Source organism: Pteronotus mesoamericanus, unplaced genomic scaffold (genome assembly GCF_021234165.1).
Source record: "Pteronotus mesoamericanus isolate MK-2021 breed Mesoamerican mustached bat unplaced genomic scaffold, CSHL_Meso_final contig_82, whole genome shotgun sequence".
Lineage (NCBI taxonomy): Eukaryota > Metazoa > Chordata > Mammalia > Chiroptera > Mormoopidae > Pteronotus > Pteronotus mesoamericanus.
The window spans coordinates 690,375-712,966 of NW_026555265.1; the positions used below are offsets into that span (position 1 = coordinate 690,375).

General features: G+C 39.2%; 1 protein-coding gene across 3 annotated transcripts in view; it reads left to right on the forward strand.

Moving 5' to 3' along the window:
* The first annotated feature begins 438 nt into the window (after positions 1 to 438).
* Positions 439 to 22,592, forward strand: part of MAP3K13 (mitogen-activated protein kinase kinase kinase 13) — an 84,557-nt gene continuing 62,403 nt past the window's right edge. For all 3 annotated transcript variants that reach the window (XM_054585069.1, XM_054585068.1, XM_054585070.1), the window contains exon 1: positions 439 to 665. The gene's annotated coding sequence lies outside the window, so the exon portion shown is untranslated. The remainder of the gene's footprint in view (positions 666 to 22,592) is intronic.

Below are 22,592 nucleotides of genomic sequence, written 5' to 3' on the forward strand. Positions count from 1 at the left end.
CACATTGCTGAACAACAAGAAAAGCGTTCAAGAAAATACCTCTAACGGGTAAAAGCTTGTCATTTATATGCATTTTTGGCAGCATTGAGTCCACTGAAATTCTGTTTTGATCCCCTCATTCAATAGCAATAATAATGTGTTCGTGACTATCACAGCTTGAAACACACACCCGACTATCAGAGCGCGCGCGCCGCGCGCGCACACACACACACACACACACACACACACACACCCCACCCCCACCCCCACCCCCACCCCCCACCTCACCCACCCTCGTCCTCAAGCTGCCAGCCAGTCTGTCTTGAGGCCGTGGCAGACACCTGATTGGCGGGCTCTGTTTATTCTGTGACCAGATTCCTTCTAAAAGGAGGCAGGCCATGCCTGCCTGAAGCCTATTGGCTGGGATTGCTCTGGACCCGCCCTTTCTTTTTCATGGCACACACCACAGCGAAGTCTGTGCGGAATCCTAAACCAGCCCAATTTACATCCATTCATGAATCTGTGACGTCAGCAAGCCTTCGGGCTCCTTTGCGGTGGGCTGTTGGATTGTGTAGGTGGAATCCCCCTCCCCCTTATTTTTCTAATTCTGCAAGGCTTTTTAAATTAACCTTTCATCTTTTTAAAGCAAGAAAATGGAACGGCATGTGTAGGAATTCTTCATTGTTGTGAGTATCGCACTCTATTTTTCTGTTCCCTCAGCATGTATTTCACAAGGACAGATGGAGTATGTATTTGTGATTGGAGGTGATTAGAAAGCTGATATTATTGAGGGAGACAAGGTGAGAGACAGACGGACGGACAGACAGAGGCAGAGAGAAACCTGAAACCCCGTTACAGCTAGGAGCCTCTGGAACTGACAGCTGGTTTTTCTTTGCTTGTCTGCCTGCTAGACGTGGACATTTTTCTTTTACGGTTTTGCACGTTACCTCTGGGTGCCGGCTTGGCTTTCCTTGAAGGGAGTTTCATTTCTCTGAGAGATGATGCGGATTGTCTTGGAGGAAAATCCCGGAACTGATACCAGAAAGGTACTGGGAAAAGCCCCGCCAGCCAGAAGGAGCAGGATCTATCCTGCTGAGCACTTGCCTTCCTTCCTGCTGTCCTTTCTGTTGTTTCTCACCCTTCACCTTGCTTTTGTTTCATAATTGTGCGACAACCAATATCTTGGAATTGCTATTTGGGGTGAAGGAATACTTGTCCAACCATTTCCCCCTCAAGCTTTTGTTATGGCAGCTGAAGTGGTGTCGTTTATATATTTGCAGCTATTTATGTCATTCTGTACATTTTATTTATATTTCCAAAAACCTGAAAGCCTACACCAGAGGCAAAAGGGATATTATCCTTCAGTTCTGACTTTTTAATATCCCCTAATGAAAACTAAGACGTGGTTTCTTAATACATTCCATAATTATCTAGAAAAGCACATGACTATTTTTCTAAGATAATGAAAATAGTTTATTCCACAGTGTTTGGGAAACATGGAAAAGTTCTGATGTGTTCAGTGTGTTGTTAGTTTAATAGTTTGCTTGGAGTTTTAACAAAAAGTTGGTGTTTGTGATTGAATTTGTTTTCCAAAGCTCTGGTTTATTCTGGTGGAAATTGTGATAGTGAAAAAAGGAGATGTGACATCGTGACATATTCTGCCTCTGGGCAGCTCCTCCACCCAAGTAGTCTAATAGCATTTTCCGACTGCCTCACTTTGAGCAATTTGTGTTCTAGTCTGTGGCATGTATCTCGTTGTCCTTTCTAGTAAGAGTCGGGGGAGCAAAATGTCTGTTATTTCTTATCATCTAGCCTTGTCATGTTTACCTTGTATAATCAGTACTTAGTTTTGAGAATTTCATATTTCTAATCTTTTCTCATGAAACAAGGCTTCTAAATTATGGCTCTACTGATACCTTATTAATGAATTTTCCAACTGTAAAGTCATTTCATTTCAAAATTACCTGAGGATTTAGAATTCTCTTTTGTTTCTCATCTTGGCATTTCCCTCACTCATTTTTTTTTTTTTTCTGAGTCCATTTAAACTCACTAGTGTTATAGAAAGGAAAACTGCCTGATTCTGAACCAGATCTTCGTTCTATTTCAGACAACTATGGTTTCATATTTTGCTATTTTTTATGTGCTGGGTTAAACAAATGACATAGTCCCCTATATTTGTGAGCATCTAGATTTACTTAAATATATTTTTGTGTGTACCTTCAGAGGCTTTGTTGAAAGTAGCAATTTCAAAGTTATTTTAAGTTATTGAAATCTACTAGATCACTGTTGATTACACTGTTTTTTTTACGTACATTTTGCCAAGATAGAGCTTTATTTTCATGCAAGTAATACAGTCTGCATTATGGATTTAGTAAAGTAAAACTTTCCCTTTAAGACCGAGAGTGGCTATAGAATCTCCTTCTCTCTCCATTCCTAGTGGCTGTATTCTAGATGATATTTATTTTCATGTATAGTGTACTTGTAGGGAAAAAAACAATAACTCTTAATTGTTTAATATCAAACAATAAAATCCTGTGTATCAGTGACCGTCAATAGATGGCTTTCTGTTTAAAAATTGAAGCTGCTCCAGAAGTAGGAATTAATTTATTTAGTAAACAAAGTCAGTCAAACCAGAGCCATGTCCTGGGGAACTGTCAAAAGAATGGTTCCTAAGGGCCAGAGGCCACATCCACTGGTAGATGACAAAACAACCATACTTTGGATGGCAGAACCGGTCAGTTTGGTTTGCACTGTCTACACCCTCTCTCTCTCTGTGCTACAGCTGAAATAATTACTTGGAGGGTTCAAATGAATTGAGATAGACAATATGATCAATTCTGCCAGATGGCAGCCTGACTCTTGAAATTTTAATGAAAATAAACAACATTCCCCTAAGAACACTCTTTTACTTAAAAAAAATTTAAAGACAACACATTTCTGCCCTGTGTCGGGTATTATTCCTTAAGGGTATTATTCCTTAAGGATATGGGAGAGAGAAAGATTTAGATAAGATGCCATCTTTACCCCTGAGGACTCTAGAGGGTAAATTACCACACAAGATAACAGTGTTGTGGTTTAGAAGCTGGTCTCTGTAAATAGACTTTAAGATTAGAATTACCTGGGAGATGTGTATGAAAAGGCAACCAATCTATCTCTCTCTCTTTCTCTTCCTCCCTCCCTGATTCCCTCCCTCCCCCCCCTCTTTAGTGGTTTTTAGTATGTTCAGAGTTGTTCAGCCCTCACTACAATCAATTTTAGAACGTTTTCATCATTGCAGAAGGAAACCCCATGCCCATTAGCAGTCACTCATTTCCCCTCAGCACCCCCAGCTCTAGGCAACCAGTAATCTGCTTTCTTGACACATAGATTTGCCTATTCTGATCCATTTCTTATCAATGAAATCTTGTAAGATACTTTTTTTGTGTGACTTTCTTCACTTAGTATGAGCTTTTCAAAGTTCATCCATGTTGTGGAATATATCAGTGCTTCATACCTTTCTATTACTGAATCATACTCCCTTGTACAATGGTATATTTATACCACAGTTTATTTATCCATTCAAGTGATGGACATTTGAATTGTTTTCACTTTTTGGCTGTTATGGAGAGCTGCTATGAAAATTTGTGAACAAGTTTTTTTGTGAAAATATGTTTTTATTTCTCTTGGTTATGTACCTAAAAGTAGAATTGCTGGGTCATATGATAACTTTCACATTTTCAGGAAATGCAAACTCTTTTCCATAACCAGCTGTACCATTTTACACTCCCACTAGTGATGCGGGTTTCCATCTCTCCACATCCTCATCAACACATTATTATTATTTTGATTGGAGCCTTCTTAGTGAGTTTGAAGCGGTGACTCCTGTGGTTTTGTTTACATTTCCCTAATGGCTAATGATATTGAGCATCTTTTCATGTGTTTATTGGCCATCTGTATTTCTTCTTGGGAGAAATGTCTATTCGCATCTTTTGCCCATGTAAAAAATCAGGTTATTTATCTTTTTATTATTGAGATGAAGTGTGCCTTATATATTCTGGATATAAGTTCTTTACCAAATACATGCCTTGCAAATATTTTATTGTAGTCTGTATGTTGTCTTTTCACTTTCTTGATAGTGTTTACAGCACAGAATTTTTAATTTTGATAAAGTTCAATTTATCTTGTGCTTTTGTTACTTGTGCTTTTTGTGTCGTATCTAGAAGGCTTTGCCTAAGCCAAGGTTACAAAGATTCACTCCTGTTTTTCTTTCTAAGAGTTTTATAGCTTTAGCTCTTACATTTAAGTCTATGATCCATTTTGAGTTCTTTTTTATTCATGGGTTCAGTTTCATTGAAGGAGTATATTCATCCAGTTCCAGCAATATTTGTTGAAAAGATTGTTCTTTCCCTTCCCCGCCAATTCAATTGTCTTGTCATGCTACCAACGATTGTAAAAAAATACTGATGCTGTGTTCTCACCTCCAGAGATTTGTATTTAACTGGTCTTTGATGGGCCCAGACGTCTTCATTTTTTAAGGCTCCCCGATTGATTTTAATGTGCAGCCAGGGTTAAAAAAACTATTGCCATGGAAAAAGGGTTAGTCTTAGAAAAGAAGAGAGAGGATGAGTGAAGACCTACAATTCTGATATGGACATGAGAGAAGAGGAGAATTAAGATTTACACAAGAAAACATGGATTTTCTCACTAAGCAGGTGTTAGTCATTTTCAAAGAGCGAGGGCCTCACTGGAGGTTAGTGAAATGTATTAAATTAAAGGAAGAGAAGGACCAAGCATTTATTAAGCACATTCTATATGCCTATAAATCTGCTAAGAGCTTTCATGTACATTATTTCATTTAAAATATAATCATGAATATGAAAGTAGGTACTATTACCCCCATTTCACAGATGAAAAAACAGGTTCATAAAGGGCCTGACTCAGCCAAAGATACCAGGTAGTGTACATCATGCCCAATTTTGAAATTCAGCTCTAATTCCTAACCCCGGGGGTTCTTTTTCTTCTGTTTACCATGGATTTTGAGCATTGAGTTCTACCAGGAATTGTTATTGGTCCAATCCAGCATGAATCTTTGATCTTCTCTAGCAATGCACTGGACTGGACAAAGTGAGAAAAGTTTGATGGTGGGGGTAACATAGGGATAAGTATTGGCACCTAGGTAAAATGGAAGAGAGTCAGGGTAAAAGAAGATTTTATGTGACACCTAATCACAGATCCAAGTCTAGCTATACTCTGCCTAGCAGCTGGCAGGAAAAATTCTAAGAGGATGGAGGGCCAATACAGCAGGCATGCAAGAATGACTGAAGGGAATGGTTTGGAAACCATAATGGAAAAGAGGATATATCAAACAGAATTTGCAGGTATAAAACTGTTGGCATTTATTTAATCAACAAATGTTTATTGAGCATTTACTATGTGCTCTTAGGTACTGGGTAGACAGCAGTGGTATAAACAGACAAAAATTCTTGCCCTCTTAGGCTAATTTTACTGGGGAAGACAAAAAATGAATAAGTAAATTGTGTTTAGACAGTGATAAATGTTAAGGAGAAAAAGAAAAGTGGGAGAGGAATAGAGAGTACTAGGGATGGGGTAAAGTCAAAAAGGGATGTTTTCATTGTGTACAGTTTTTGTGCAGATATAGATTCCTCAGGTAGATAAGGAACCATCTAAGCGAGGGGCTGGTTGGTTGACCAAGTCAGGCAGGCATTTTGGATATATCGAGTATCCACTTTCTACCCCATGCCTGGCAGAGTAGATACTCATAATCATTTGTTTATTGTGTGGTGCCATTGTTTTAAATTAGCAAGTTTTCCACTGGGCGGAGGCCGGGGCAGGGGTAGTGCTTGGGAGACATGAAACTCTACTTGCTGCCCTCTAGGATAGATTTTTCTAAGTGTGTGTGTGGATATGTGTGTGCCTATGGGGGTGTCCTGCATAAAGTCACCACTGAGAGAATCACTGCATAGTGAGTGATGGTTAAATGAGGAGCATTTGTCTAGTTCCCAGATCAGTTGGGCAGAGAACCACCAGTATAAGCAATATAGAAGACACTTATGTTTTACGTTTTAGCAGGAGATTCACATGTATCACCTTTAATAAAGGGTAAAAATATAACAAAGTGTTTAATAATGAAGTTCTATTGTGCAAACGTTTACCTGTCTTTTCTTCTTATCTACGCATCTCTGTTTACTTGCTCTAAGGCATAATGATGCAAAGAGAAAAGAATTGGCCTACGACTATAAGGGTCTATGTAAAAGTCTCAAGTCACAACACAATTTTCTCAACTTTTTAAAACATTTTTCCTCAGCTTTGGTTTTAACATATTAGCTGAAAAAAAAAATTGTTCTTTAAAGATACTATTTATTTTTTTTAGAGAGAGGGGAAGGGAGGGAGAAAGAAGGAGAGAAACATCAGTTGGCTGCCTCGTGAATGCCCCCAGCTAGGCACCTGGCCCACAACCCAGGCGTGGGTCCTGCCAGGTAATCCAACCGGTGACCCTTCAGTTCACAGGCTGGCACTCAATCTACCAAGCCACACCAGCCAGGGCTGAAAAAACTGTTGTTAGTGATCTCAAATGTCCTTTCTAACTCCGACATGGCAGGATTCTTAGAATCTGGTTATTACCAAGATCAACAGACAAGTGACAATCTCTAAGTCAATTAGGGTAAAATCTATTTTTGCTCCAGATTCTTCCATAGTATCTTTGTAGAGAAGTTCAAGCCCCGTGGGATGCGGCTGTAGTTGAGGAGGCGGAGAAAGTGTCAGAAGTGTCAGGAGATATCTGGGTGAGACATAAAAAGGTTAAATCACTTTCAGATTTGCCCAGGGACTTCCTCCTAAGCAGGAAATCGAGTCCTGATGAGGTCTGACCTTGCCATCCTTAGACATGCCCACTATAAATGTCATCTGTCTTGGCCATTGTTCTTTGCAGTCAAGAGAGAGACCTTTTCATTAGATGAGTGATTTGGGAGTCTGGGCTCATATGTGATGTGGGAACAGATAATCTATCTGATAACTTCAGTTTGGTTGTATGTTGTAGCCTCTTCCTTAATAGAACCAATAAAAAATGACCTTTATTGGTGCTATAAAAAAAGAAACAAAATTCATCATATTGGCTCTTTCCGTTTCTCACGACCATATCCTTCTCCAGCTCAGGCTGAAGCACAATGAAGGATGAAAGGCTGCAGTAAATGAGAAAATGAAGACCCATTAAATCCATGAATGTGTGTAACCAGTCTTTGAAAAAAATAAGATTTCGTTATTGTCCGTGAAAGTGGCTAGCTTTTGAAAATTATTCTTTTCAGAATTCCAGATAACAAGTTGGTTGATGGATTGTTGTTTTGAGTTTACAGATTTTATAAAAGAAAAAATATAAATTAAAAATATTACAAAACAGAAATTTTTTTAATTTTTGTGTCCATCAGTCTAGAATTTTCCTTATATCCTTTTTTATTTGTATAAATAGGCAAGCAGAGAGGCCTAATGCTAGTCGTAACACTACAATAATTTCATATAGTCGTTCCATTTAGTATTAATACTTACATATGTAGCATGGGGTGAAAACATCTTGCAAAATGCAGTCATGTATTGCAGGGCAATCCTAAGAGAATATGTAGTAACTGTGCAATTTTAACTGTTTAAAAATTTTAAGGAGAAATAATGCAGGACTTCCCACTGACAGACAGTGATTTTCAATGTGTGTATTTGTATTGTGAATTCTTGGGCTGGTGGGAATAGTAGAACAGAACAGTACTGAGAGGATATGTGAGTGAAATTCCAGATTCTGAGGGCGAAAAGCTTAGGAAATAGTCAAAGACAAAGCTTTGGAGAAAGGTGATGGGAAAAAAAAAAAAGGAGGGTGCTGAGCTGATGGCTCCTGGGCTCAGGCAGGTGGCAGTCAGGGCAGCCGTTTGCACCTTCAGCCAAAGAAAGTGGATCTGGGACCCAGACTGGAAAAGACTCTTTCAGAGTCCTACGGAGGGTTGTCACAGTTGCTATAACAAAAGAAGGCTCAATTTGCAAAACGAGCCCACTGAGGCTTCTTATTACCCCGAGGCACCGTGCCTGCATTTCTAGTAGCTGGCCCGCCTGCCTTCTATGGGACACTTAGGCGATCTGCAGGCGTGGATAATTGAGGTCAAGCCCACCAAAACGCAAAGCCAGGATTGCTTTTTCCAGGAAAAATAATCTTCTGATGAAAGTGAGATTAAACATTTCACTAATTACTATCCAATTGTTTCCTCTCATATAATAAATTCAAATGCATATGTACACTAAAAAGAAACAGATGCAACATACCTTTGGATAGCTCTAGCCACTACTTTCTAGATCTAAATTATAAACTCATTAAAAACCTTTGCTAAGCATAGAAACTCCTGGGAAATACCCACCCGATATTGCAGCTGCTAGGGTCAAGAGCCAATCTGAAAAGCAATTGTACTGTTTTGCCAGGTTCTCCCGCCTTTCCTCTCAGCCTCCCCCTCCTATTTCTGGCAATTTTTGAACAGAATTCCTTCCATCTGTTTCTCTAATCAAAAATAACTGAACATTTGCTGCTTGTATTAATTATCAAAGCTAGGCCCTTATCTCCTCCTTAAATATTCTCAGATACTTGGAGACCAGAGGAGATTTTTTTGAGAAAGAAGAACAATCACATAACCCTTTATGTTTTCTGTAATGATCTTTTTTCCAGTCAGGGCCTCTGCCATAACACATTGAAACAGCACTCACTCCCCTTTACCTGCTCTCCTTTGATAAAAGGTTATCTACATTGATAAGGATTTCTTTAACTGAATTGTATACCGTTGATACTGGCTTTTGTTAATGGCGAACTACCTCTGCCTCAACTTGTTTTATAAATAGGCTTTTCTCTTTTTCCTGCTATTTGAAAGGCCAGGGCATAGTTGTAAAAACAAAAACCAGCTCACCAACCAGATTCTAAAAGCTTTGGATCAAGTCTGGAAAATAAAGAGAAATGACCAAGAGAGGCTCATTATTAATGCAGGGCAAAAGGGCCCTTAAGGTAAGGAAAAGCAGGTCACTGCAAAAGAAAATGTCTTATTATTATGAAAATTGTTTGCCAAGTTCATTTTCAGTATGAACCGTAATGTGCTTTACCTAAAATGCATATGATTTGTACTTAGAAATGTCTTTACTTGAGAAAATAGTTATGCATTGGAATTGATTTGTGTTCTGGACTTGAAGGTTCACGGTGAGGAAACTCAGTCTTGAGGCTTCCACCTTCTAGGAGAAATCTCGGTTTATTCCTGGGTGGTCGCAGCCAGGAATTTGCCAAAGGACAGGAAACTAAGCTTTGGGACCTTGTTTTGAGACTTATGCTTTCATTGCTGTATATTATCACAGGAAACTGAAAAATTAAAAAAAAAAAAGTTTCTTTGACGTTTTCCTACCAAACCAATTCTTCTAATTCTCTTTTTTTCCCATATAATTCATAAAACATAACACATTTATGAAAAACTACTCCATAAAAATTTTTTCAGATACCTTAATGATAGCTTATTTTATGGAGTGTTCCTAAATAGCAAAAGAAAAAAAAATTTTTGTTTCTCAGCTGACCCATCCATATTGGCCTCTCTCTGCCAGCCATGACTAGGTCCAACAATTCTGGTTAGCTAACCCGCCTCCACAAAACCTTGCCATATTCAGTGAGGAGTTCTTTTGATGAGCTATAACTGGATTTTTTTTTTCTCTCCCATCTACCAAAAAAAAAAAAAAAGATGCATTAGCAGTTTAAAAACAATTCTGCAAGAGACTGACTTACCCACGGACCAGCTTAAGCAGCGGTTCTCAAAGTGTGGTCCCAGGACCAGGAGCATTAGCCTCACCTGGAAACTTGTTAGAAATGCAAATTCTCAGGTCCCACCTCAGAAATTCTCAGTGTAGGGCCCAGACATCTGTTTTAACAAGCTGGCTAGGTGACACCGACGCATATGAAAGTTCGAGTGTGCTTGGTTTATAGCAGAGCTTCTCAGACATTTTCTGTGCATAGGAATGACTTGAGGATTTTGTTAAAAACCAGATTCTGATTCACTTAGGCTGGGGTAATTTTGTCAGCTTCTAATTCACTCCCAGGTGGTAAAGATGCTACTGGTCCCCGGACCACACTTTGCAAGTAGCAAGAATCTGAAGGATTGGCACAAGCCACTCCAAGAACTATTTCAATAAGTAGGCTCTGTCAGAATTATGACTATCCCAGCCCTGGCCCGTGTGGCTCAGGAGCGTGGTCCCCCAACCGATAGGTGGCAGGTTTGATTCCGGATCAGGGTGTGTACTTAGGCTGAGGATCCAGTCCCCAGCTTGAGCACAGATGGGAGGCAATCGATCAATGCTTGTCTCTCACATAAATGTGTTTCTCTCTCTCTTCCTATCTCTCTAAAGAGAAATGAAAAAAATGTCCTCTCTGAAAATAAATAAATAAAATCTTTAAAGAAAAAAAGAAAAGAAAAATAGTTTTCCTATCCACAAACATTCCCAGTCAACTTGGAGAGATTGATGCCTACATACACTGTATTATAATAGAAGTGTGGTTCTCAAACTTTTTGGTCTTAGGACCAAAAAAGTTATTGAAGGCTCACTCCAAGGGCTTTTGTTTATGAGTTGTATCTTCTATATTTACCATAGTCAAAATTAAAACTGAAGAAAAAATTAAATACTACTTATCTTTTAATGAAATTTTTGCACATTAAGTACTTTTTTAATGAAAAATAACTGTAGTCCTTAAACCTCCAACTTTTTGTGAGGGACCAAACATTAGGGAAAAAAATTTCTGCAAATATCTTTAGTGTCCGACATAATAAATTAGATGATAGCTAGATTCTCATCTCTGCTTCTGCTTTCAATCTATTGTGATATCAAGTGGCATACAGTAACCACTGGGAAATTCCACTGTATACTTGTGAGACAGTGTAAATAAAAAAGAAAATGATGTCTTTTTTTTTTTTTTCAAATTAGTTGGTTTAATTCCAGGCAATGCAGAATTCAGGACAGAACGAAGACAGGACTCTGGGCTGGGTTTACTCTGACCTCACAGCGAAGGTTGCAATGGCAGAGTGAGAAGAACTAAGGAGATGGGCCACTGCATGATGATTATTAATATTTTTACAAAAGTTTATTCTGAAATGCACAACAAGCTTCAAGACAACACTTCATTATAGCTATAGGTGGCAAGAGATGTTATGTCAGGGAATCCAGGTGTTACAACAGGAATGGAATTAAGGGTCACTGCTGCCCCAGGCACGAGGGACAGCTCCCTTTTTCCAGATTTCTTAATTCCACCTTTCCCTGCGGCCTTTGCTTTTAGCTCCTCAAGTTTTTTCACTTCTGCGTGAATGCCTCTCTTCCATGTCTGTCTCCTTCGGCTGCTTCATTGACTTCTTATTGGCACCATGTGGCTGGACATGGTGACTCTGCCTTTATTTTCTAAGAGGATTTTTAAATTAAATTTATTGGGGTGACACGGTTAATAAGGTCACATAGGTTTCAAGTGTACACTTCTATGATACATGATCTGTATTTTGCATTGCATGCTCACCATTTAAAGTCAAATCATCTGTCATCAAATATTTGGTCCCCCTTAACCCTTTACTACTCCAACCATCCCCACTCCCTCTGGAAAGCACCATACTGTTTTCTCTCCTGGCGTTGCTGAATCATATGGTAACTCTAATCTTATTTTTTTGAGGAACCTCCATACTATCTTCCATAGTGACTGTACCATTTTACATTCTCACCAGCAGTGACTGAGTTTTCCTTTTTCTCTACAACATCTTATTACAAAAATAGTTCTGACCTCGCGGGTCCCCTGAAAGGTGCTAGGGATCCCTGGCAGTGCCCAGAGCACACTCTGAGCACCACTGCATTGGATGTGAGTCTGAAAAGAAACAAGAATAATAGCTAACATCTATATTGTGCTTATAGATAACATCTCTTGTTGTGCTGGACACTGTTCATAATGACTTCTACACTTAATCCTCACAAAAACTCTATGAGGAAGGTGCTATTATTTTCCCTAATTTCCAGATGACACCAAAGCGCAAAGAGGGTAAACTCCTCAAAGCATAGCCAGTACGTAGTTTCAGAGACTCTGGCTCCAAACTCTGTTCTGTGCCACTGTGCTGCTTCTCTACTTGGGAGCTGAGTTAGATTTCATAGAGAAGACAACATTTTTCTTAAAGGATATGCAAGAATAGGGGTTCTTTTAGACAATCTTGAGAGAACACTTCATTGGTGCTAAATACAGAGCAGGATTTTATTCTTGAGAAAGTTTACAGCCTTCAGCTTTAACTAATAAGTTTCTTCTAAATCACTTTACATTCAGATTTTTCTTCCTTTCTCCTAATTGCATCAATAGCACTGTACCCCAGTGTGGCCATGGTTCCAACAGTAGCTGCCAGTTATGGTAGTTTCAAAGTGAATAAACGGGATTTTCCCTAATTTTTTATCGTGATAAAAAATAAATAACATAAAGTTTACAATTTTAACCATTTTTAAGTGTTTACTTTGGTGGCATTGTGTACATTTGCATCATTGTACGATCATCACCATCGCCCGTCTCTGGAACTTTTACATTTTCCCAAACTGAACTGCTGTACCCATTGAAAAATAAATCCCCATTCCCCATCTGCCCCCACCCCCGGCCCCGAGTCACTGCCAGTTAATGTTCTACTTTCTGTCTCTGTGCGTTTGACTTTAGCTGCCTCATATTAGTGAAGTCATTCACCATTTGTCCCTTTGTGACTAGCTTATTTCATTTAGCATCGTGTCTTCAAAGTTCATCATGTTATGTGTCAAAATCTCCTTCCTTTTTAAGGCTGAATAATGAAGTCAAGGTTTTGTTTGTTAAGAATCAGTCATAAACATGGCCTAAAGAAATCGTTAATAAAAAGAGAAAAAGAGTGTTAGATACTATAGGATTTAAAGAAAATAGCATAAATCTATAATGTACTGCTTCTATGCCTTATTACAAAGGTATTTTCAACAATTATCCTAAAAGCCATCATATCCTTTGGATGAGAAGAATTCAGTAGGAGAGAAAGAAGAGAATGATCGGCCCTGGGCAATGGCTAGAGCCCACCGCGTGTACTGTAGCCAGGTCTCAGGATTCTGGCCTTCTTTTCCCTTTCTTGTGCTTTTCCCACTCCCATTTCCTTTTCCCCATCCCAGAGAAAGTAAAACGAAACCCTCTTTCTAGAAATGGCCATTTTGTGGAACTGTTCACAATTTCAAGAGCAGATGAGTTGAATATTTTACTCTGACTCTATAAATAACGGCAAAAAGAAACTGAAGTACATTCTGTTTGAGCATAGCCAGTGCTTTTTTCGTTGACGGAGGAGGTGGGGTAGATGCTGTGGGTCACGGTCCTTGAGAAAGGTTTGTAGAGGAAAGCGTTTATTGTTATCCTGGGACCATGCAGAGAACTCAGCTTTCAGAACATGTTCTTGAATGACTAGCACATGCTGGATGCTGGAGTATGCACTGGATATAGTGGTGAACAACCTAGTCATGGCACTGCCCTCACAGAATTTACAGACTAGTAGAGGAGATGAAGACAGTTGTAATATAGTAGTATGTGCTCTGAGGGGAGGGCCAGTTAAGGAGGGTGAAGGAGTACAGGCAGCTAGAGCGGGGCATAAATAGAGCATCTAACACAGACTTGAGGGAGTCAGGAAGGCATTCCGCAGGAAGCGAACAGACATGAACCCTAACAAACACGCAAGAGTTGGGTGGAAAGAGTGCACAGAGTATGTGGCACGCAAAGAAGACTGCACGTGCTCAGTTCCAGAAGTGACAGAGAGCAGTGAATTCAGAGAAGTGAAAAGAGTCTGGTGGGTGAATTGCTGGGTTGTATCAAACATGAGGCTGGAGAAGCAAAGCATGCCAAGAGGGTTGGACTTTATTCTAGGAGCTGATTTTATGAAGTTGAGCAGTGCGTTCAGAATTACACATTAGGAAAAGCACTCTGGTTATGGAGAGAATGGAATAGGAAGGAGCGTCTAGAGATAGGGGATATTGTTAAAATAATAGAGGCAAAAGTGATGACCTGTGCTAGAAAGGATTATTGTGAGGGGGAGAGTGCACAAATTAAAGAGAGAATCAGAATGCCAAAGGATATTTTCTAAGGGTAAATAATAATTCATATACACAAAATGATTATGTGCCAAAGATTTTATTTAACTCATTAATTAATGAGGGAGCCAGTAAAATGTTATAAGAAAAATTCAGAGAACACACATAGATGTAGGCAATAGAGAATGCTGAAATGGATGTGCAAAACCAGTCAATATCCAGAGGGCATTAATAATTATTTCCATTTCACTGGATACAATTCCTTTGCATTTCTATGGACAAGAATAAGTTGCATTCCTAGTGTGCTACAATTTTCAAGAGTTGTAAATACCTCAAAAACAAGGAAAGCCTCATGTACAGTGGGAACGGTATGGTAGAGCAAGGATACTGAGCCATGTTTTTTGCCTATTTCAGTCTTTGCCTATATTCCCTGTCAAGAAAATATCCACAGGATTTTGGTGATTGGTTGGATGTGATGATGGTGAGCATGGAGGAAAAGAGAGAGAAAAGTCAACTGTGACTGTTGGTTCAAGGAGACTGAGGGAACAGTCAGCCAAGATTTTGAAGATGAAGCAGAAGGGTACAATGGGAAAGTTTTAGAGGGGAGGGATGATAGGAGATGGGGCCAGGGAAGGGATGCACAGAGAAATACAGGCTCAAGACTGTAAACCAGGGATGTTTACATCATGGGCACTAACCAAGGAGAACAAGAATGTGATGCAAGGTGGAATTAGCTGGCTACAAGGTTTGAAGTAATTAATTCTTCAGTCGTCCTCCGATCTGTAGTGTCAGTGTTAGAACTTTTCATTTGTCCTATGTTCCTCTGTGCACGCGTCTCTAATACCTGCTCGCTTGGGGTAAAAACCGAAAGAATGGTGTTAATTGAGAATGTAGAAGCTGATTTTGATGTAACTAAATTAATTTAAAGAAAATACACTCTGAAGATGGAGAGCCATGTCTTGTGTCTCTATCTATCCCTTGGATACCTACCATAACATCCAGTAATTATATTTCATAATGAAAGACTAATATATGGGGTTATGACCTAAAAGAGTTCACAGGCTTACCCCAGATCATGTAGCTGCTTAAGTAAGGACTCTAGGATTCATACTCAAGTCTTCTGACGTTAAAGCTCATGGCACTTGGATGAGTGAGTTACATTACAACATCTAGTGGAATTTTCAGCCTAGCAATTATTAGGAAAGATGAAAAGGTATTTTTTTAAATTTATCATGTTTCCAGTAACTAAATATAACTGCAAAATTTAGATAAACTTTTTCTAAAAAGAGGTAATTTTCTACAAGGACCTAGTTTGAAATCAAATGGACCTGACAAGCCATCTACCAACTGTATAAACTTGGACAAGTTGTTTAACCTCTCTGGCCCTCAACTTTCTCATCTATAAAGTAATGGTAATATTGACCTCTATGAAGGTATGAAGATTAACTGAGGTAAATTATATAAAAAATATAAGCACAATTGATGTCTTAACAGATACTGGCATTTTTTCTTCTAAGGCTTAAAGCTTTTGCATAATTACTGTAACCAAATCTACCTTAATTTGAACATGACTATATTTAGCACTTAGTTTGTTTGCTTAATTCTTGATCAATCTAAATTTAGTTTTTTTCAATATAATTTCTGTAGAAAAATTTTTATTTCTTGATATATTTATCACCTATTTCAAGTGCTTTATTTACTGATCTCTCTTTCTTTCCAGTACACTGACTTTACTCTTCCTTTCAGTATACTAAGCTTTGCCTTTATATATATCCAGAATCACATTGCTGAATTACCACTCAAATTGGGTTTGGTTTGTTATAGTTTTTTAGGTCCCATTTATTATTTCTCAGATGCAACAGGCATTTCTAATTCAACATCTATTTCTAATTCAGCTTTCAAAATACCATTATAATTCAAGATCATTGTTGCTGTTTTCCTTTTTTAAAAGGTATTTCCTGAAAGTCCATACACTATTACATTCTTCTGACGTTTCTGGAGTATATGCAAATATACTGAAATTATACCTGGATAGATACATCCTGTCAGACCTCTTGTGATAAAAGCATTGAAGGGAGTTTCAAGTGATATAAGGATTTAATCAGTTTCCCATTGTTGAGGAAAGGGGATGTTACTAAATCATGTTAAACCTCAATTTTCCTTGGAGAAGGGTCAATAATACCTCCTTGGTGACTTCACATGGCTATTATGAGACTCAAACGAGATTAAAATACATGGAATTACTTTGGAAACCCAGTATATATAAGTTAAACAATGGTTATTGTTATTTACACTCTTCTTCTATGTCCCTAAGAACATAGGCTGGTGGAGCACGCCACATAGGAAGAGTCTGTATGCCCCCAAACAAATGACAGCCGATTGTGATTTCTTCCCTCCTTCTCTTAGTTTTCCTGACTGGCAATCAGAAGGCTTTCTGTGATGAAACCCTATATGTTCACTTTGGAGTGACTAAAGGCATTTAGACCTTTTCATTGCTGGGTGTTGTGTTTGCAGAGTTATTTACACCACCTAGCAACCTGGCCTAAGACAAACAGTCCCTATTAGCTACACAGTGACTGACTATACCTGTCATTGCCCTGTTAATGTAACAGCAAACATTTACTGTATCTAGAAGATGGCGTTGTCCTTCCCCCTCTTTAACTGTTAAATTAATTTCTTTCTCTCCTTGTTTTATGGTCTCCAGAACGAATCTGTAAAATGAGAGAATGTTACAAAGGAGAGGGCATTTGGTTCAATCGTCTTTACCACAGCAGGAGTCTTACAGTCTCTGATGGAGTGAGCATTTTCAGTAATGGGAGAGCTAATTAGTTTTGAGAGATCCTTTCCCATTGCTAGATTGTTTTGATTCCTTGTAGTCAAAGAATTTTTTTTTTTTAACCATTAAAAAGACCTTAGAAACTATTGGTTCAATTCCTTCAGTTTGCAGATGAGGAAATTGAGGCCCAGAGAGGTTAGGTGACTTGTCCAAGGTGAAACGACTAATTTATGGCACAGCTCGGACTCCTGACTCCTGGTAGCTTATTTCCAAATCATTAAACTGCAGAATTACTGAAGTCATAAGTGTTGAGTGGTATTAAATGCTATTATGCAGTATATAAATGCTTTAGTGTACAGTGTACTTTAGCCTAGGAAATATTCATGTTGTGTTATAAACATATTTTTATTTTGATGGAGAAAATTTAAATCTTTTTTTTTAAAAATTATGTACAATTAACTTCTTAAATCTTCATGAGAAACACTCTGCTTTAAAAAGATTTTTTTTTCCTTTGCCTTTTTTTGGGGAGGAAGAAGTCATCATCAGTCTGATTCTTATAATATATCTAAGTCATATGGCCGAAACAGACACAAAAACACATTTTCTGCCTGACATGAGGGTTGGGGAGTGGATTGGAGCCAGAGGCTCTTTAATATTCCTGTCAGGCATTGGTCCCAGGCCTGTCAGTGACAACATGGATGAGACAGGGGTAGAGCCTGCCCATATGCCGGGGGACTTGGAAAGGTCGGCTGGCCTCTGCCTTCCTTCTGGAAGGGCTGCCCTTACAGGGAATCTGCAGCCATTTGTCCTGTGAAATTACTCACTGGAAGCTATGGGGTCACCCCTTGCCATGTGTGCACATGGGTGCGAGTGTGCGTGTGCGTGTGTGTTGTGTGTGTTGCGGGGGGTAGTGAAGAAGAGGACACACACTGGCTGGCTATGATGGGAGATGCTGAGAGACTCTGAGAGGGGTTTGAGGTATGTGGACAGATGGGGGAGGCGGGGTGGAAATTGGAAATGGTGAGACCTAGAGGGCTGATGAGCAATGCTACCTCTTCTGAGATATAACCAAGAGTTTCACAAAGAGGACCTGGCAGCAGCTTTGAGCCTGTGATCCAATGGGCTTGCCTTAGTGTCTTTCGGTTTTAGTTAAATTTTTATTTCAGGCTTACCAGATGCACCACAGCAAGGCAGACATTTTTCTCTCCAAATTTCAGACTTTGGGCCTCTTTCCCTTGTAAAGACAGACGACCAGACTTGTTTCGCAAAAGCGCAAAGCCTCCTCAATTGTTACAATCTATGTATTAATCTGTGTCCCTGTTTTAAAAGCATGTATCATCGCTTGTCTCCCTCTGTGTTTGTGGCTATCTCCCCTGTTACATTTGTATTCTAAGGAACAGGAACTTCTTTTAAAAAAATTATGAAATATGTAAGGCATACCAAAAGGTCAAGAGGATGCCATCTTTACACCTTTGCATTCCCGTGTGGCTTCAAAGAAGCACCGTATAGCACGTAGCATACAGCTGGTGCTCGGGAAGTTTGTTACATTACAGCACTAACTTCTTTCTTATACTTGTGCAGTCGCCTTTTCTTCCTATCCCTTGCAGAATATGTGGAATCAGATATTTTCTCTGGGGGCCAAAGCTCTCAGGGTCACTGCCCATATACTCTGATGATATTCATGGAAATCGTAGCTGTTCTGAAAGACCTTTGGAACAGTGGTGCCCACATTAGACAGCTCTAATTGTTAATGGTGTTAGACATAACAAAGTGTTCTATTCAGAAGGCTTAAATTTTAAATAAAGGGATGAAACAAAATCAAGGTATAAATAGCTAATGGGAATGTGGATGTGGCTTTACGTGGTAGAATTAGTTTGTTATCTGTGTTCGTTGTTGCATCCCTTAATCATTATTGATTTTTTGGGGAGAAACAAAAATTGGCTCTTGGAAGATGGGGGTTTTGAAGAAAGGAACGCTGCTGGGATAAGAAAAGGACAAGAGATTATCCGTGTGTGTATGGGTGTGCGGCGTGGGGGAGGGTAAGCAGCCTGGTGGTAGATTCAGGAGGGCTGTGAAAGAGACAAAGGAAAATGACAAAGATAACCCTTAAGAATAATACTAACCTAAGAATAAAATGAGTCCATAAAATTTATAACTCTCCTGATGTGAGTATAATAATTAAGTGAAACTTTTCCCTCCTGTTCTCTCCAACAACATGTAGTCCTTTGTCCCAGTTTTAGTTGAACTACTTCCTTATTCCATTGCAAACTGCCTGGCCTGATAGAGTGTATGTGAAACTGGAAACCGTAGCCGGCTCCCTCCTCCCTGCAGCTCCCTAGCTGGCACCTATTCCGCTTTGATTAGTGGCAGCATCCAGTCATTTCCACTGGAAAACTCTCCTTCACGGTCCCATCCAGTCAGCCACTGTAACCTATCAATTCTGTCTTCTAAATATGTCTCAGATTCTTTCCATTCTCTCTATACTAGCTTTTCTCCCTCCTCCATCCATCTATTGTCTGCCCTTAAACAGGATCATCTTTCAAATCTAACATGTCACTTCTCTTTACCTCTCATACTTGGTTGCCCAAAGGAGAAAAGAAAATCCTCTAATCTACTTCTAGCCCTATTTTTTTACATCCCTTATCACCTCCTGGCAGCTCTGTGGACACTTCTCCCTCTTCCCAAATAAGCATGTGATTTCTTTCACACCCCTGCGCATCTGTGCAGGGTCTTCCTCTTCCTCATACCCTTTTCCTGTTCTTCCTGGACAGCAATGTCCCCTTCCATGGACTTCAGAAATGTGTACCCACCTCCCCTAGAGAGCTGCTGATACACAGTGATCATTTATTTGTACGTTTCTCCTCTGATAGAACGTGAGCTCCTCCAGAGAAGGACTCCACAGTCTTATTCATCTTTGCATCATCCTTTTCACAGAGCCAGCACCCTAGGAAATTAATGAAGCATTTACTGAATCAGTGAATGAACTGAATAGAAAATATCTGATAGGTGACCACCTTTCTCAAAGAAATGGGAGTTTTCAGTCTTGTGATTTCGGTAGCACATCTGATGACTGCCTTTCTCACATGGCTGTGGTGGGAACTGATGTGAGAACATCTATAAAAGTCTTTGACTATCTGAGAAGACATGTCAGGCCTAAGCTTTAGGTATTTAAGCAGCATACCAAGAAAAAAAACCAAACAGTTGTTTTAGCTTTTCTAACTTGCATTTTCTTTCTAAGAATAATCCCAAATACCCATGAGGCTTAATGTAAGACCTCAAAAAGTATCCCAACTAAATTTTCCTTTCAGCTTGTAATTTTCTGATTGTTTTTATAAACTTGATTTTCTGCACTGTTTTCCTTCTTAATAGGACCATTCCTGTCTCCTGTCTCCTTTCTGCCTGGTTATGCCATCGTTGCAGTGATCATATTGGGAGGAAGTAGTCCAAAGCAGCTAAGCTTTCAGTAAGAGGCAGAGGAGAGTAAGCAGCTGCCAGGGCAGTGTCTGGGGCTGTGCAATTTCATACAAGCACATGCGTGCCAAATCTCAGAGCTTCCTGCTGGGTTAACGTCTTGGCTTTCATTCTACGGTAGATAATGTCACCTTTTACTTTTCAAGACATTAAAAATAGATGAAGCAGCTCTAAACTTACTGTGTGTTCTTTTTTCTTTTAGCCCAGAGCTTCTCGAATCATAACGCACACACCTTCCCTGTCCTCTAGTTGCCAATATTTAAAGTGTGAGAATTTTCCCCTAAAGTTCCTGAATTCAGAAATTTGGTAGGGGGCTTGGGATGAGGGCGGGGGTGGGGGTGGGGAGGGTGCCTGAAAGTTCCTTCTGAAAACCTGACAGCAGAGTCCCTCGGCTGGACTCGGAGCTGCCCTGTTCTGCAGTCCCTTCTGCGGGCGGCTGCGCTGATAGATGGGTTCTCCCCGGGGAGCTTCATGGATCAGCCCTCCATCCATTACCAGGGAGCAGGATTATAATTTATGGCCCAGATGGTGACTACCCCACCACTCCCTATTTCCTTTAGTAAAGTCCAGAGGTATTAACTATTAAATTGCTTCTCTCTTTGTGAAATAATTGGTGCTATTTTCCAAGGGCTCTGTATAAAAATACATATAAAAACATTGAGAAAAATTAAGGTTCATCAGAATGTGAAGAACATTATGTGTTATTTTAAAAAAAAAACAAAAAAACCAACCACATGGTCAGGCTTATTTTTCTTTGCCTATCTTTGTGTGGAAATGAGGTTTTAAAGCACAAGTTCTGGTCAGATTGCTGAATTTTCCTAGGAGAACCTTCACAGGAGGGTGTGAGCTTGTTCTTCCTCTTGGCTGATTGTTAAAGCTTATAGATGTGTGTCTTACATGCATGCCAGACTCCTGCCAATAGAACTTATAATTCTTAGCTACTCAGTTTTGCTTTTTTTTTTAAAGCTTCAATGTGATTTTTAATGATCAAGGAAGATTTCCTGAAAGAAATGTAGTCCATGCCTTTCTGGATTAAATCAAACTTTCAAAGAACTATTATTTTACTTAGAATCTCTTACTGTAAGTATTTCTTTTCTGGAATATTTGGGGATCTTACCATGTAGGGAGAGGTATTCTAAACACTCTCCTAGGAAAGATGCTACTGTATTTGCTTGGTGGGTATTACTGAGGCTACTTTACCATTTTGTGTGGTTCAGTGGAAGACTTAGGCATCTCAGGCTTTAGTATGAGTAAAAACTGCTTCTCCTAGACAAATGGTATGTTTTTATCTTACTTGAATAATTAATTGTGTTTTTTGATTGTGTATATAGATTCTGGTCAAAATCTGTAGACCGTCTTTAACCGTTGTTAGCATGCAAATTATTTTTGTCCACTGGTTTTTACCTTGGGTTTTTCTGTTTTATTTTGTTTTGTTTTGTTTTTGGCATTTTATTCCTATTTCCCGTTTACCTATTTACCTATTGTACTGTGTGCATTTTTGTCAAAAGCCTTAAGTGCTTTTTAGGACAAAGTCCATGTGTCTGTCTCCTAATATGTATTTGTTTAATGAAATCAATTTAAGAAATTGAGCTTATTTTCGTCAGTCTCAAATAAAATGATTATACTATGACTTTTGAATTAGTATGTGGCTGTGTTTTTGAACCCTTAAGATCTTTAACAGCTCCACAACATGAACCCTGGACAGCATTGATTAGACAGGATGTAGAGGCCAGATGACGCCTAGAAGTCTTACTGTGTAATTTAATCCTGGGTGCTGTGTAGTTTGGCTCTGCTGGACACCGAGTGTGCATATGTAATTACGTGCGCATGTGTAAAAAGCCCAGCCCTGATAGGAAAGAGAGGGAGGCACATCATTAGCAGAGATTAGATTTGCTTCTCCAGCTGGGCAATGTGCCTCTGAATTCCAAGGGCATCCCCAGTGTAAATTATGAGACTGACTCAGCTGCTGTTCAATTCCCCTCTGGCTGAACTGCTTGTGCTAATGCTGTTAAGCTGTGGCTCAAGAGGCAAAATGTCCTGATATATCTTATAGATATATCTTATTCATGTAAAAAGAAAAACCTCCTTCTCATATTCACAGGATAGTGGTACATAGCCTTCTCAAATCAAAAATAAAAAAAGCAAAATGGAAAAAAAAACCACAAACTGTGTGCCAAACTTTAGCCGCACATACAGTACTTCGAAAACTGTTAGTAGACTAAATTAATTTCTGTTCAGCTAAGGCAAATAGGAGTAATCTAATCTAAGTGTTTAATTCTGATCA